We start from the raw sequence: 15,972 nt of genomic DNA on the forward strand, positions 1-15,972 counted from the left end.
CCAGAGCTAGACTAAATAAACAAACACTTAGCACAAACTGGGACAAACACGATTGCAAATTTGGTTAGTCATGCAAGAAGGGCATAACAATATTTGCACACAAGAGCGCTCCAGTGTGTGTGAGTGTGTGTGTGTGTGTGTGTGTGTGTGTGTGTGTGTGTGTGTGTGTGTGTGTGTGTGTGTGTGTGTGTGTGTGTGTGTGTGTGTGTGTGTGTGTGAATACGAGAGCGTCACTCATCCTGTAAGTGAACTTAGTCATAGTGACAGTATAAGGCACCGCCACTCATCCTGTGAGTGAACCTACTACAATAGCAGCATGTACAACACCCCCCAATAGGAAGAAAACCCGCTAAATCTATAAAAAGCAAAACAAAATAGATATTGATTTCGTGGAATCATATGTGAAACTTATTCGTATGAGGAAACAAGAGGGAATACAATACACTGGAGCAGGACCTCGAGGACGTCAAGGTGTGGAGTACCGAGACGCCCCTCCCCCCCCCCCCCCAACCTGTCAGGCCGTCCAAACATCCCGCAATGGTCTTTTAAGCGGGACACCCATACACCCAGGCACGTTCTTGTACGAAGGCGTGCGTTGCTCCTCCCTGCGTCCTCGCCTCCTCCTCCTCTGTTATCTCTCTCTCTCTCTCTCTCTCTCTCTCTCTCTCTCTCTCTCTCTCTCTCTCTCTCTCTCTCTCTCTCTCTCTCTCTCTCTCTCTCTCTCTCTCTCTCTCTCTCTCTCTCTCTCTCTTTCTCTCTCTTATCTTATGTTGTCCACTCCGTCTTTCCCTCCTTCCTATCCCGCTTTTACGCTACTTTTTTCTGTCACATTCCAATTGTTTCTGACCCTCACCTTCTCTGTCTGTCCCTCACTCTGTCTCTCCCTCCCACCTATCCCTGTCTCTCTCTCCCTCCCTCCCACCTCACCGTCTCTCCCACCTGTCACCCCTCTACCCCAGGCCTCGTTAAACAAGGTCCCGCTTCTCTCTAGTTAAGAGTGACTCGTCCAGACACTTAGACGTAACCAGTTTGTGAACGCTAGTGAGGCCGACCTAGAACTTGACCTCTCGCCCCCCCCATGACCTCGCCCTCTGTCACCTCCGCCGCCAGTAATGACCTTCCAGAACTACTTCTCGTAATTGAGCTGTTCTCCGGTGTCGCCGCGGAGGAGGATGGAGCGATTTCATATCGCTTAAAAAAAGAAAGTTGGCCCTTAGCGATGCTTCTTGATCTTGTTTCGTAATCTCCCTTTCGTTTCCCACGTGCCCTGAACCCCCCCCCCCCTTCCCCCCCTTCTCTCCCCTTCACGTGGCCTCCTTATCATGTGCTCCCTCCCCCCCCCCCTCACGTGGATTCCTTCCCAGGTTTTCCCTCCCCTTTTCTCTACCTTCCCTCACCTTATCAAATGTTTTGGCCACAAAAGTTACAAGTGGCAGAATACTGATACCAGTGGGAGGGAGGATGGGGGGGGGTGGAGGCCGGTTTATCTCCCAGCAAACATGCGCGAGATGTCATCTGCGAGTGGAAGCTGCTGGGCTGAGTAATGATGCTGGTACACGCAACGGTCTCTCTCTCTCTCTCTCTCTCTCTCTCTCTCTCTCTCTCTCTCTCTCTCTCTCTCTCTCTCTCTCTCTCTCTCTCTCTCTCTCTCTCTCTCTACACACACACACACACACCTGAGGCTTGGGAAGCAACCTGTTCACCTGGCTACCTTGCTGTGTGCCAGTGCTCGCCTCACGATGCGCAAAGTGGTGGATCATACTGCGCGTTGTGTGTCTGTGTGTGTTCTTTCCTACACTCTCTTAACCTACATGTTCTCACCTAGCTGTGTGCTGCGGGACTGTGCTTCAACTGCTGGGCCCATTCTGATGACTCTCCACCCTCCTGTCCTTACCTAACAGTTGAAGTGCACAATTGCTCTTTATGTCATACTGTAAGTTCATAATGCTGTTGGCTGGAGGTGGCTTCTACAGCTTCTTCTCTCAGCGTATTCCTCCTTGATGACCACTCCTTCGAGGTACGATCATTTAGAGTAAATGTTTCTTTTATTCATTTTAATTTCCAGCTTCCATTTATACCCCTCTTGTCCTATTTTCTCTCTATAAAGAGGCTGGCCATGTCCAACTTGTCTATAATCCTAAAGTATCTTGTATGTTGTGATCATATGTCCTTTGTTGTTTCTCTCCTTTAATGTTGTGAGGTCGAATTAACTCGCAATCGTAATTTAGTTCTCTTGATTCATGCTCAAGTTGCTAAACTCTGTACTTGTAAAGTTTTGTGTTACATGAGGTGTAGACTGTATGCGGGTGCTGCGTGTTCTAATGTTGGTCTCACGTTGGTCTCACTTAAGCCGTGTGCTCAGGCTATGCCCGTTCAAGCGACCGCCGACCCAAGAGACGTAGTCATTAATTTTAACATTTGTATTTTCAAAAATACAAATTTTAAAATTTGTATTTTCTTTAAAATATAAATTAATATGAATATAAATTACAATTTGTTGTATAGATAGGCATAGGCTAGGTTAGGTGTTTAGGTTCTGTTGGCGATTATTTGTATTTGTAGTAAGTGGGTGAAGCACTTGTTCCGGATATGTTCGAACTTCAGCAGTTGTGAGTCGTGTGTAAACCGCTTTTCATTCATAAACAGGGGGTTTGGCGGGTGCATGGAATCACTTCAATCCTGGGCAGGGCGAGACAGCTAGGCGCGTCTCCTTGCACCCGTTGCCTCTGTTCACCTAGCAGCTTGGTTGTTAGTCGACTGTTGTGGGTCGCTTTCTGAGGAATGGTCAAATACCGTTCATATTCGAGAGAACTTCAAATTTCCCACAAAACATGGAACATGGAACCATGGAACTTTTGGATTTTTGTTTGGAGGACGGGCTGAACGTGATCAGGTTGACAGCGCATACAGCTGACTCACGCCGCCACAGATAGTGATTATTTTTGTATATTTTTCTCGTTACAGGACGGCCCTACGGACCTGCTTTAGGAGACCTCAGAAGACCCGGTACTGGGGGCCTCGAGTGCCAGGCGGAACAGTGCCAAGGGTGGAATTAAAGGAGGAGAAATATAAGAAAGAAGAAGAAGAGACGGAGGAGGAAGAGGTGAGTACAGGGGGGGTATATGTCTTGTACCTTGGAGAGTAATAATTCTCCCCATAATACAGAATTATTCATGATTTTAAATTAGGTAAGTTTTGTTTCTGATCAGTTTTATTTTGGTGGAAGCCAACTGGTTGTTTCCGATGACTGTGCACTTGGTGGAAGCCAAATACCCTGTTGTAGAGGCTTCAGCTGCAAAGATTACTGAACAATTCACACCATTGTATTGTTTGAATTTAATTGTGCACCGAGGGAGCGAGTTTATTGGGCAGCGGACACTGTATGTCGGACAGACTGCCGTAAGAACATGTACAACACTCCCCAATAGGAAGAAAACCCGGTGGGTTGTTCATCCTGTAGTGTGTGTAGGTTTGGGGGGTGTTCTGTGGGGAGCTGCGAGACTTCGGAGGATCCTCGGGTGCTGGTTAGATGCTGGGAGGAGGGCAAGGGACCAGGGATGTGTTGGAAGGAGGGGGAGCAATGGAGGAATCTGCAGGGAAGGGAGGATAGGGGGAGGAATGCTAGGGGCGGACTTCAGGGGCTCTGGGGGATCTGCAGCTGCATACAAACTTGGATAACTATTTTAAGTTTGGTTTGAATTTCTCATCAAAACTTTCCGAGGGTCGGAGAGACGGACGGACGGACGGGAGGACTCACAGTGCCGTCCAAAACAGGAAGAGTGGGACGTGAGGAGGCAAGTCCGGGCAACATTGCCGCCTGGGACTCGAGGACCCACCTGGGTTTTTTTGAAGAGGTGGTGTAATCGATCTGTCGGCCGGACTGTCTGAAAGGAAAGTCTATTTCTGTCAGGCAGCGAGGCTGCAGTTCCTGGGGTCCGCCACAGACTCCCTCCTCGTTCCTCAGTGAGCTAACCAGTCAGTATTCTTCATCTGAGTATGTTTCCGGATGACACCCATCGCCAGTTTTCCGGATGACACCCATCGCCAGTTTTCCGGATGACACCCATTTTGTTTAACGTCATGAAAATTACACTGGGGAAGGGGGGGGGGCAGGGGGTGTTGTTACATACTAATATTTCTTAATGTAGCACTGGAGTCGACCCGGACTGACCTGTGACGCTCCCATACTTCACACGATTCATATGTGAAAATTTGGTGGGGCTAGCCCCAGGCATCTGGTCCTTCAACCTTGGACAGACATTGTCTTGTATAGGTAGTACCTCCTCTGGGGACACTAATTTGGTGGAAGGGAAATTGATAGGTGGTAGGGGACACCTGGATGGCACCTTTCCAGCAGGTGACTGGATGACACCTTTCCAGTAGGTGATTGGATGACACCTTTCCAGCAGGTGATTGGATGGCACCTTTCCAGCAGGTGATTGGATGGCACCTTTCCAGTAGGTGATTGGATGACACCTTTCCAGCAGGTGCTGTATGACACGAAAACCACTATGCAACAGTCGGCCAGATATAATTCTTTCAATAAGTTTGGAGATGCATAAAGAATGCTAAGTAATAACTAACATAAAAATAATCTATATAAGACATTGTCAGTCACTGTCCAAGGTTAGAGGCTCGGGGCTAGTCTCACCCAATTTTGCAGGGCGAATTTTGACGAATCTCCCAATCCTGAGCACTCCAGGTGCAAACTGGAGTGCTCTGTGAGCCGGAACACACTACATCACTGATATTACACCATTCAGACCCCCCGGCATGAGGTACCTGGAGCTTTGCAATTACTTTATTAACTCTCGTCGTCTTGAGGATATCATCATACTGCATTCAACGTCTGTCAGTGCTGGCTACTGATCACATGGTTCTGTATGAATAACTATCATGTGTGATGGGGATATTTAGCATCACGTAGTTAGTTCTTGATACACACTGTACTCCCCTTCATATAGTCTAGGGCAGCTAGTTCTTGACACACACTGTACTCCCCCTTCATATAGTCTAGGGCAGCTAGTTCTTGACACACACTGTACTCCCCCTTCATATAGTCTAGGGCAGCTAGTTCTTGATACACACTGTACTCCCCTTCATATAGTCCAGCTGCACAAATTCACATGTACCTAAATATGGTAATGATAAAAATTTCACCCTCTGCGCATTTTCATATTTTACTCGAAAATAACGAACGTGAATTAATTACAGCATTATATTTTCAGAGAGAGAAAGAGAGAGAAAGAGAGGGTGGAAAGGGGAGTTGGGGGTTAGGGGAAGAGAGGGGGGGAATAGGTGAGAGAAGGAGGGGAGATTCAAGTACGTTTATTGAGACAATAAGATACATCTCAAAAGGATAGAGTAGCTTAAGGTATTTCTACCCTCCAAGGGGAGGTTGAGAGAGAGAGAAGGGGGGTGGGGGGGGGGAAGGGAGGGAAGCCATGAGAAGAGAGACTTAAGCATCGCCAAGAACCCCCATCCAAGCCATTGTCTGAATCTTACAAGAATAAAGTAACAGGGATGTATAATCTTCATATTTACACAGGTGAATAAGTAATTAAGACTTTAAGACCTTAGAATGGGACCTTAGGAGGCGTTAGAACCCGCGTTCCTTGTACGGTCTCAATATTTATCCATAGATAAATTACCTTCTTGTGATTCCATTGGGCATTTACATAGATTTACATTTACATAGGCTCTGTAGAAGTCTTGGACTGTCCATCAGATCTTTGGGAATCTGATTGAAATTGAAACAAAGTTTATTGAGATATAAATACACACAAAGGGATGAGGGAGCTCAAGCTATTCTCACTCCGTTCGGAATCTGATTCGACATATTCTGATTGTGTTGTGGTATCAAGTGCCGTGTGAGGCAGAATCCGAACGAGGAAAGTGTTTGTCTATCTATTACGAAGGTTGAGAAGCACTTCGTTCCATATATGACAACCCCTAAAGTGGGCCAACAGTCTAGACTGTGGAGGAGACGAGTGAGTTTTTGTTGTCTACTATTTTCCTACCACAGACGTGGCCCACATATTTACTATGCTAACCAGCATATATACATTTTCTTCTGTCCTCCATGGACAGTCAGAGATCTGTTAAACATATAGTTCAGTGATTTGTTGAATAATCAGCCACAGGTGGTGATTGTAGTGTTTTAAAACTCAAATCTGACCTACATACATAAACACACAGATTTACGTCAGTCCTACATGACCCGTTGAGTTATTTTGTATACTCAACTCAATAAAATATTAGCAGTCTCCGTGGTGTAGTGGTAAGACACTCGCCTGGCGTTCCGCGAGCGCTATGTCATGGGTTCGTATCCTGGCCGGGGAGGATTTACTGGGCGCAATTCCTTAACTGTAGCCTCTGTTTAACGCAACAGTAAAATGTGTACTTGGATGAAAAAACGATTCTTCGCGGCGGGGATCGTATTCCAGGGACCATAGGATTAAGGACTTGCCCGAAACGCTACGCGTACTAGTGGCTGTACAAGAATGTAACAACTCTTGTATATATCTCAAAAAAAAAAAAAAAAAAAAAAAAAAAAAATACATAATGTGATTAATGTGCATTTGCAAAGGTGAAATGCAATTCTAATCAGCTTATACATACCCTGTATACACAGACATATACACACCTTTATGTATGTTCTATTTTGACAGGGTAAGATAGCTGCCATTGAAAGTAGTGTATTATTAAGCACTTAACCACAGGGTGATTAAGAGTGATTAAGATGCCTTTACATGCTGTCATCATCTTAGGTGAAGCTCAGTATAGTTCTCGTGAGGTGTGGGGGAGATTGTTGAGTATATCAGGTTGTTAAGACACGTGTATTAAAAGAGAAATTAATAGTTTAATGTAAATGCTGAAAAACATAGTGCTGAGCATTGTACTTCGGTATGGGTATACGAATGCCTACGCCGGTCCGGGGGGATAGGGGGGAGGGGGGGGGACGTAGGTTAATAAAGTATACGGTGTATGATATAGAGTATATGAGGTGGAGGAGGTATATTGTGTGTGGTGTGAACGGGCGACGTAGTAAGAGGGTAGAGTATAACCCCTTGAAGGTACCCTCAGGCTCACGGTGTTGCCGCCACCAGCTCACTATATATGACCACTGCTTCTCTCTCTCTCTCTCAAAACTAGTGTTGATATATATTTATATATCTATATAGTAGCATACATATATATATATAATTTTGAGATGGGTCATTTGTCTTATATATGAGGCTATTTAAGTTAGCTTTTATTTATATTATTCCGGCAATTGACGGGTCGAGTTAGAGAATCGGTTTCACGACAAAAACAGAAAGTGGCAACCGATGTGCACTTGTCTGGTTTCTCTCCTGCCTCCCCCCCCTCCCCCTTCCCCCCCCCCTCTCCCAATCAACCTTAACTCCCTCAAACCCCCTCCCGGTCTCTCTCACCTACATTACTACCTCTCTTCCTTATTCCTCTATTCTCTCTACCACCCACATTACCACAGCCAACATTTCCAATACCACGAACGCCACCTCCGCCACAACCCGACACATGTGTGTGTATATAGTTTAGTTACTCCTTTAAAATTTGTCCCGTTTTCTGTGCTTTACTACTGAAATTTCTCAACTCTTGATTCTTGAATTAGAATGTTTGTTGTTTTACCAGACAATAACAGGCGAGACACCAGCATAGTGGCCAGGACCTTGTAGCCATGCGGGACTCCCTTCAACCCCTCCCCCCCCACCCCACACCTTACCCTCACCCCCCCCCCCCTCCTATTCCCTCTCCATATCCCCTCCATTCCATCTCTTCCATTCCTCTATTCCCTCATTCTCTACCTCGTGATGCCTCTATTTTTTCCCTTATCTTCCCTTCTCTCTCTCTCTCTCTCTCTCTCTCTCTCTCTCTCTCTCTCTCTCTCTCTCTCTCTCTCTCTCTCTCTCTCTCTCTCTCTCTCTCTCTCCCCTCTCTCTCTCTCTCTCTCTCTCTCTCTCTCTCTCTCTCTCTCTCTCTCTCTCTCTCTCTCTCTCTCTCTCGTAACCCCTATTACCTATGGACCCCCAAACACCCCCATATTACCACATCCCCCCCCCCCTCCACCACACCTCCAGGTCAGCTGACAACCAGCCGACGCGTTCGATTGCTCTTAAAAATTGGCTAAAGTTTTCTATTTGAAGACTAGGACAATATTATTTCAAATGTATAATTCTGAAGGTTAAAAGGAATGTTTCATGAAATGTATTTTGACATGTATTTTTAGATTTATTATATAATTTATGATTTTTTTTTTGTACGACACAAAATTATCCGTGAATTCTTTGCTCTCGTAGAACGTTTTTTTATGAAGCCGAAGTTACTGCCGCCGGGTGTGGTCGAGGGAAACGGACGTGGCGAGGCTCCCATTCACAAAGTGGAGGACGCTGGGTGGTCGTAGTACCAAGGTTGCCCTCCACCCACAACCCGCCCGCCGCCCGTCTGCCGCCGCCCATTTCCCGTCAGGGGCCCGCCACCCGGGCCCGCCCACCCATCTCCACCATAGCCCGCCCCGCCACAACTCCCACCGCCCACCACCACCACCCACTCTCCTAGCCACACCCGTCACTGGTCAGACAACTGCCACCCACCACGCTACCACCACCACCACGCTACCACCACCACCACCCACCACGCTACCACCACCACCACCCACCACGCTAGGAGGAGACGACCCCACAAGCAACACCAGACCTGGAGTAGCCCTGGAGTATGAGATGCCTGGAGGAGGTAGCGACCACCGCAGGGTCATGCTTCAACACACAGTGCAGCTGCAGGAATTGGTTACATAAATCCGTTGAAGAAGAAGAGAGATTACAGAAATTGGGACTACAATAGGATGAGGGACTTTTCTGTGGGGAATCCAGTGGGAAAGAGAGGTGAAAGGGAAGAGAGCAAATGAGATAATTCATTACCAGAATATGTGCCGATACATCGGAACATTTCATACAACTCAAGAAGAATGTGAATGAAAAAAGTAAAGTGAGCCTTGGTTCAGTATACAATGCAGAGAAGCGAAAGAAAAAATAAAAATGCCAAGAAAAGGTAGATAGAACAATAGAGGCACTGAAGAGAACAAGGAAGGAATACTCCTGAGTTAGGAGAGAAGCCGAGAGGCAATTAGAAAATAACATTGCTGCAAAGGCTAAGGAACAACCGAAGCTGTTTCATAGCCATATAAGGAGAAAAACAATAGTGCAGGACCATGTACTCAGGTTGAGGAACCAACGGGGGGGGAAGGGTGGGGGGGCTCTCACAAAACATGATAATGAGGTATGCGAGGAACTCAATTTAAGATTTCAGGCGGTATTTACATTAGGACCAACATGTAGACCAAGGTTACAAGATGATAGGCTGGAGGAAATACTGGATAACAATGTAGTCACTGTTGAAGAGATGAAAACATCCTGGAAGAAATAGACGCAACAAAATCAATTGGGACAATCTCACCACGACTGCTGAAGGAAGCCGCTGAAGTACTGTCATCCATCGTCCAAAACTTTGAATAAAATGCTTAAGACAGGAAATCTCCCAGATGCTACCATCACCCACCTGTAAAAGTCATTGTAGAAGAGATAAGAAAACACCTTGAGGAACTAGATCCAAAGCTAATCTCACCATGAAGACTGCTGAAGGAGGCTACAGAAATACTGTCACTCATTACCTAAAATGTTTAGGCAACTGCTTGAGACACGAAATCTTCCAGAAGTTGTTGTTGTTTCAGATTTAGCTACTCAGAACGAAGTGTCCATGTAGCACGGGCTATGGTGAGCCCGTAACCTTCCAGAAGTCTGGAAAAAGACAAACGTAGTCCTAATATTCAGAAAATGGGGGATAGAAAGGAGGCACTACAGACCTGTGTCATTGACAAGTATTCCTTGTGTAAAGTGTTGGAGAAACTGATCAAGTTGAGAATGGTGGAGCGTGTAGAGAGGATCGAGTGTGATATTAGACAGTTCAGTATGGATTTTGAAAAGGAAAGTTTACTTCCAGATTTTATTGAATTTTATGACTTTACTAAAACAAGATGGGGAAAATGGAGGCTGGATAACTGCATTTTCCTAGATGGTCAACCACCCACCACCCACCCTACACCACCACCCACACACCACCAACCACACCGCCAACCACATACTCACAGCACCCACCACACACCACCCACCACACACCACCCACCCACACCACCCACCCACACCACCAACCACACACCCACACCACCAACCACACACCCACACCACCCACCACCCTCCCCACACCACACCACCACACACCCACCCCACACCCACCACACACCCACCACACACCCACCACACACCCACCACACACCCACCACACACCTACCACACGCTACCCACCTGCCACCACCACCATCCTCAACACCGTATTGTGTACTTAATTCGCTACAAAATTGCGATATCCGTCTGCCTTTAGGATATGTTTTTTTTTGTCCTGAAAATTTGCTATATCCGTTTTCTGTTTTCATTCTTCCGCGCGGGAACTCTGCAATATCAGCCTACACTTTAATATTTTGTTCAGTGAAATCAACCAAACCACCCAAAAGATAGTGGAGAGGGGATGTTGATGGTGGAGGGGGGGGGATGTCGTTGTGGATGACATCTGAAGGTTGTGGATGACGTCTGAAACTTGGACATCCAGGCCAGTTTCAGTATGTTTCATCATACATTTATTAAACGTGATTTTTGTAAAGGAAAAAAAAAACATGATTTTTTGCGCATATAAATATATTACAATATATCTTGTCCCGTAGTACAATTGGCTTCGCTCTCGACTCGTAACCTAAGATCCCGGGGTGGGACACGTTTTCTTTCACCTAGTGCCTCTGTTCACCTAGCATAAATAGGTACCCGGGAATAGGGGTAATTGTCGCGGTGATGCCTCCACGTGCCTACGTTGTTGTGTTCATTGTTCCCTGAGGCTGTTGAGATGAGATATATACAAGAGTTGTTACATTCTTGTACAGCCACTAGTACGCGTAGCGTTTCGGGCAAGTCCTTAATCCTATGGTCCCTGGAATACGATCCCCTGCCGCGAAGAATCGTTTTTTCATCCAAGTACACATTTTACTGTTGCGTTAAACAGAGGCTACAGTTAAGGAATTGCGCCCAGTAAATCCTCCCCGGCCAGGATACGAACCCATGACATAGCGCTCGCGGAACGCCAGACGAGTGTCTTACCACTACACCACGGAGACTGTTGTGGCGCGTCTCGCCCTCTTGTGTGTGTGTGTGTTCTCGAGAACAGAATAACATAAGTACTCTGCACGTGTCTCTGGCGTAGTGATCTCACGAGGAAACAAAGGTGTCAAAGGGACAGCTTCCCAGGGTGAAGAGCTTCCCGGTGGGACGCCTCTCCTGCCCTGTTACTCTGGGGGGGGGGGGGGGGGGAAGGCTCTATAGTCAAGCGGTTTTTTTTTTTTTTAATTATTATTTTTCTACCACAGACGTGGCCACGCATTTACAGTGCTAACCGGAATGTATACATTTTCTTCTGTCCTCCATGGACAGGGTGAGAGTTGTGGTAAACATATAGTTCAGGGATTTATTGAACAATCAACTACTGAACCTTGAGGTTACTTTGAGGTGTTTTCGGGGCTTAGTGTCCCCGCGGCCCGGTCATCGACTAGGCCTCCTCATTGCTGGACTGGTCGACCAGGCTGTTGGACGCGGCTGCTCGCAGCCTGACGTATGAATCACAGCCTGGTTGATCAGGTATCCTTTGAAGGCGTTTATCAAGTTCTCTCTTGAACACTGTGAGGGGTCGGCCAGTTATGCCCCTTATGTGTAGTGGAACCGTGTTGAACAGTCTTGGGCCTCTGATATTGATAGAGTTCTCTCTCAGAGTACCTGTTGCACCTCTGCTTTTCAACGGGGGGGGGGGGGTATTCTGCACATCCTGCCATGTCTTCTGGTCTCATGTGGTGTTATTTCTGTGTGCAGGTTTGGGACCAGCCCCTCTATTATTTTCCACCTGTAAATTATTATGTATCTCCCGCCTGCGCTCAAGAAAATATAGATTTAGGCATTGCAGTCGGTCCCAATAGTTTAGATGTTTTACTGAGTGGATTCTAGCAGTAAAGGATCTCTGCACGCTCTCCAGGTCAGCAATTTCGCCAGCTTTGAATGGGGCTGTCATTGTGTAGCAGTACTCCACTCTAGAGAGCACTAGTGTCTAGAGGAGTATCATCATTGGTATTGCATCTCTAGTTTGAAAAGTTCTGTGATTGAAGGATCAGGTGATTACACACAGATCACACTAACGTGATGCATCAAATGAACAAATGATCCTCGTCACGGCCCTTGTGGATTTGTTCATCAGGTGATTGTAGCGCTTTTAAAATGCTAATGACATACATAAATACATAGATACACAGATTTACGTCTGCCCTACATAAAGTGTTCGATGTGTCTTTTACATAGTGTCATTAATGTGCATTTACAAAGGTGAAATGTAATTCTGACCAGTGAAGTCAAGCGGTGAACGACTTCGATTCTCAGCTGTAAGTCCCCGGGTTCGAATCCGATTCGGAGCAGAAAGTATTTGGCAGCGTTTCCTTTCATCTCATGGCTCTGTTCACTTAGCAGTAAATAGGTACATGGAAACTAGATAGCTTGTGGGGGTTGCTTCTTAGGAAGGGTCAATGATTGACTTAGTAGTTGGATACACTCACTCAACATATGGAGAGAAGGAACATTGTACACATCACCAGCATGGGTTCAGGGATGGTAAGTCTTACCTCAGAGGTTTAACAGACAGCCATGACCAGCCGACACAAATTAGCCAAGAAAGAAGAGTGTCGGCAGACTGCATATTTTTTGACTGCCAGAAAGTCTGTGACACAGTACTCCATAAGACACTAGTGCATAAGGTGGAGTTGGAGGCAGGAGTGACAGCGAAGGTGCTCCAGTGGATAAAGGAGTACCCAAGCAACAGAACACAGCGAGTTACTGTGAGGGAGCAAGATCTCAGTAGTGATATGTCACTAGTGGAGTCTCACAGGATTCAGTTCTCAGAGCTATCCTCTTTCTCGTATATGTAAACGATCTTCCTAAGAGAACCCCCCTCCCCCCTCCCCCCTCCCCCCTCCCTCAGTGGGTAGCTCCTCGCCGTTATGAGAGAGCTCTTGTGTGCTGCACGTGGGTAGCAGTAGTTACCTCCTGCTTGCAATCATCTGCCTCCTGTAACGGTGCTACCTTACCTTGAGGTTACCTTGAGGTGCTTCCGGGGCTTAACGTCCCCGCGGCCCGGTCGTCGACCAGGCCTCCTGGTTGCTGGACTGATCAACCAGGCTGTTGGACGCGGCTGCTCGCAGCCTGACGTATGCTCGAGCAAAATGGTCCCCCTCTCCCCCGTGTGTTCACCATGCATGGAGGCCCATATGTTCACCAGTGTTCCTTGATAACAGGAGAGTCAGTGCAGCCCACCTGAACTAATCAGCTTGTCTAATTTGCCCACCTAGTTAGACATCGGGTCAAGTGGGCACTGTAGGGTTGATATATCGTTAATAATCGCTGGGATACGACCCAGGCGCTTCAGTGGGAACTCGCGTGTACTGTCCTTGTTACTCGGTGAGGCTGGCCATGTGTTTATGCCTCCCTTTGATGGGCTCCAATACAATCCAATTGTTGGGCTTCTCAGGCTTGTGGGGTGGGTGACCAGGTCCCCCGAGTCTGACTGCGATGGAAGACCGAGTTTCATACCTCTGGCTACGGTGGGCCCAGACCAGTATGTCTTTGGCTCACCCTTCTAAAGCACTTCCTTCCTCAGCCTCTTCCTTGCGGTGTTGCTACATTGCCCTTTGCCCACCCATCTTCCTCCTTCGAGGAGATTCAAGGTGGAATCCTCGCAGTCTAGTGCACACATTTTCCACAACCACTGCTACATGACCTCAATATTTTGATGTCTGCTGTGATGACTATACTGGCCTTGATGATTCACACATCTACAGACACCTTGCTGGCTCTGTGGGTTTGGTGTTAAGTTTGATCCCACCCAGACTAGCTCCTGCATCGTTAAGACCCGTTCTCTGGAGGCAGCTACTTGCTCAACTCTCCTAGTAAGGCCCCAGTTCGGGTCTCCAAAAATGTCTCCTAGAATGCCAACAGCACAGTCCTTCTCCTGCACCATGTTGAGACGGAGGACAGGGAACTTAAGGACTGCGATGAAGACGTTGTATATATCCACAAGTGCCATGGTTATCCTGCCCTCCAGGTTGACACATTCACTAGACCACTTCTCATTCGCTATTATCTTCATGAAGTGGTTTAGGTAGCTTCTGATAGCCGGACTGCCCTCGTCTACGGTAATTAATGGTGATGTCAGATGCTCTCCGTACATCTGCTGGCAATTTGGGCATGTTGCCTCGAAGTGTAATATAGTGAGGTTTCATTTTACACCTTTGTCTTGCCTTAGACCATTCTTGGTCAGATTGTTCTCCTCGCCGTGCTCACCTGCATCAATTAAAGTGATGCCCACTCTCATTTTGTTTTTGCTCTCCTGTCTATAAAATAAATCTGAACGAGCCATCCTCCACACTTGGATTCCACAACTCTCCCCGCGGCAAGACGCAGAGTCCACCACCTTCCTTTTTCTGGCACGACTTATGTTCGTGCATTACTTGGTGCTCTACTGACCGGCTCTATTAAGTTTACCCTAACCCTGATTTCTCTGATCCTGATCTTGACCAGTTCTATGCCTGTTTCTTTGCCTCGTTTCTTTTTCTTTTGCTTTCTTGTCGTAGTCGCTCTTCACTATGTTCTTCAGTAGAATATGCCAATGCCAATTTTGATGAACTGCCACTTTTAATCTCGGAATGTTCACCACTTTGTCTCTAGGAGCTCGTGTTTGGTGTTCAGCCTGACTCACTCTGCAGTTACTCCTTTCTGTCCTACCATCCAGCTGCTCCAGCTGATAGCCCTAAATCTACTGCCCGCTTGATTTGGAACCATGTTCCATTTGTTCCCCTCTATCCCTTTCAGACAAATGTTCATTCGACTTCCGCTTGTATCGTTGTGAATAAATGGTCTGCCATCTGTTCCATTTATCTCCGTCCATCTGTTCCAATCTCTCCCCTGATCTTAGACGACTTTGGACTCATTTCCGGAGCCTGTGTTCCTTTAAGATGATTTTAACTGTTGGCGCGCTTCCTTTGGGGCGATATCCTCATGAGTAATACTCATCTCCTTGGACCTTGTGACCCCTTTTTTTTGGTCTATCGTGAATTCGGGGGAGCAGACTCGTGTCAACTTTCCACACTTGCACTCCTGTGCTGCACAGATCTTTCTCTCTGATCCTCTTCTATTTGTATAGACCTGGCATGTTAAGTCATTGATGACCCTCAAGAGTGATCATTTCACCCCCATTCTTGTTTCTTCCCTTTTCCTTATAACCTCTTCTCTCTTTCCCCTCCCCACTCCGGTAGCAGTTTGAAAAGGCAGGTTGGAATCTTTTCACTCTCCATACCACTCTTCCCTGCCTGTCTAATATGTCTCTCTCCCCCCCCTCCCCCTTACTCCCTCTTTCTTTGTCATGACACCTTAATAGATGCTGCTTTCCGCCCTGTTATAATAATAATAATAATTTTTATTTAGGCAAAGGTACATACATAAAGAGATTTTACAAAGTTTGTTGGCTTTATAGATAGAGCTAGTACATACAATGCCTAAAGCCACTATTACGCAAAGCGTTTCGGGCAGCACAAATTTGTTCCATTTGTTCCTCGCTATGCCTCCCATGGCACGCAGAAGTGTGTTCCTTGGTGGAAATCAGCGTGAACTCATGATGCCCAGTGTGAGTGTGTGGCCTAGAAGAGGCACCGTCGTCCGGAATATATCTCAATCATTCATCCTGCTTCGAAATGCGCTGTACTGAAGGTCCATAGAACCATCGGTACAGCAAAATGTGAGAAATAAAGACCCCCCGTGGCCCTAC

The 15,972-nt window shown here is 46.7% G+C and overlaps 1 long non-coding RNA gene across 4 annotated transcripts in view; it reads left to right on the plus strand.

Annotated features, from left to right (window-relative positions):
* The window catches only part of LOC123758957 (uncharacterized), a 229,407-nt gene that overhangs the window by 10,878 nt on the left and 202,557 nt on the right, over nt 1-15,972 (plus strand). For all 4 annotated transcript variants that reach the window (XR_011230090.1, XR_011230089.1, XR_011230086.1 and 1 more), the window contains one exon: nt 2,965-3,103. This is a non-coding gene — a long non-coding RNA (uncharacterized lncRNA). The remainder of the gene's footprint in view (nt 1-2,964; nt 3,104-15,972) is intronic.

This window comes from Procambarus clarkii, chromosome 31, assembly GCF_040958095.1.
Source record: "Procambarus clarkii isolate CNS0578487 chromosome 31, FALCON_Pclarkii_2.0, whole genome shotgun sequence".
In the NCBI taxonomy this organism is placed as follows: Eukaryota; Metazoa; Arthropoda; class Malacostraca; order Decapoda; family Cambaridae; genus Procambarus; species Procambarus clarkii.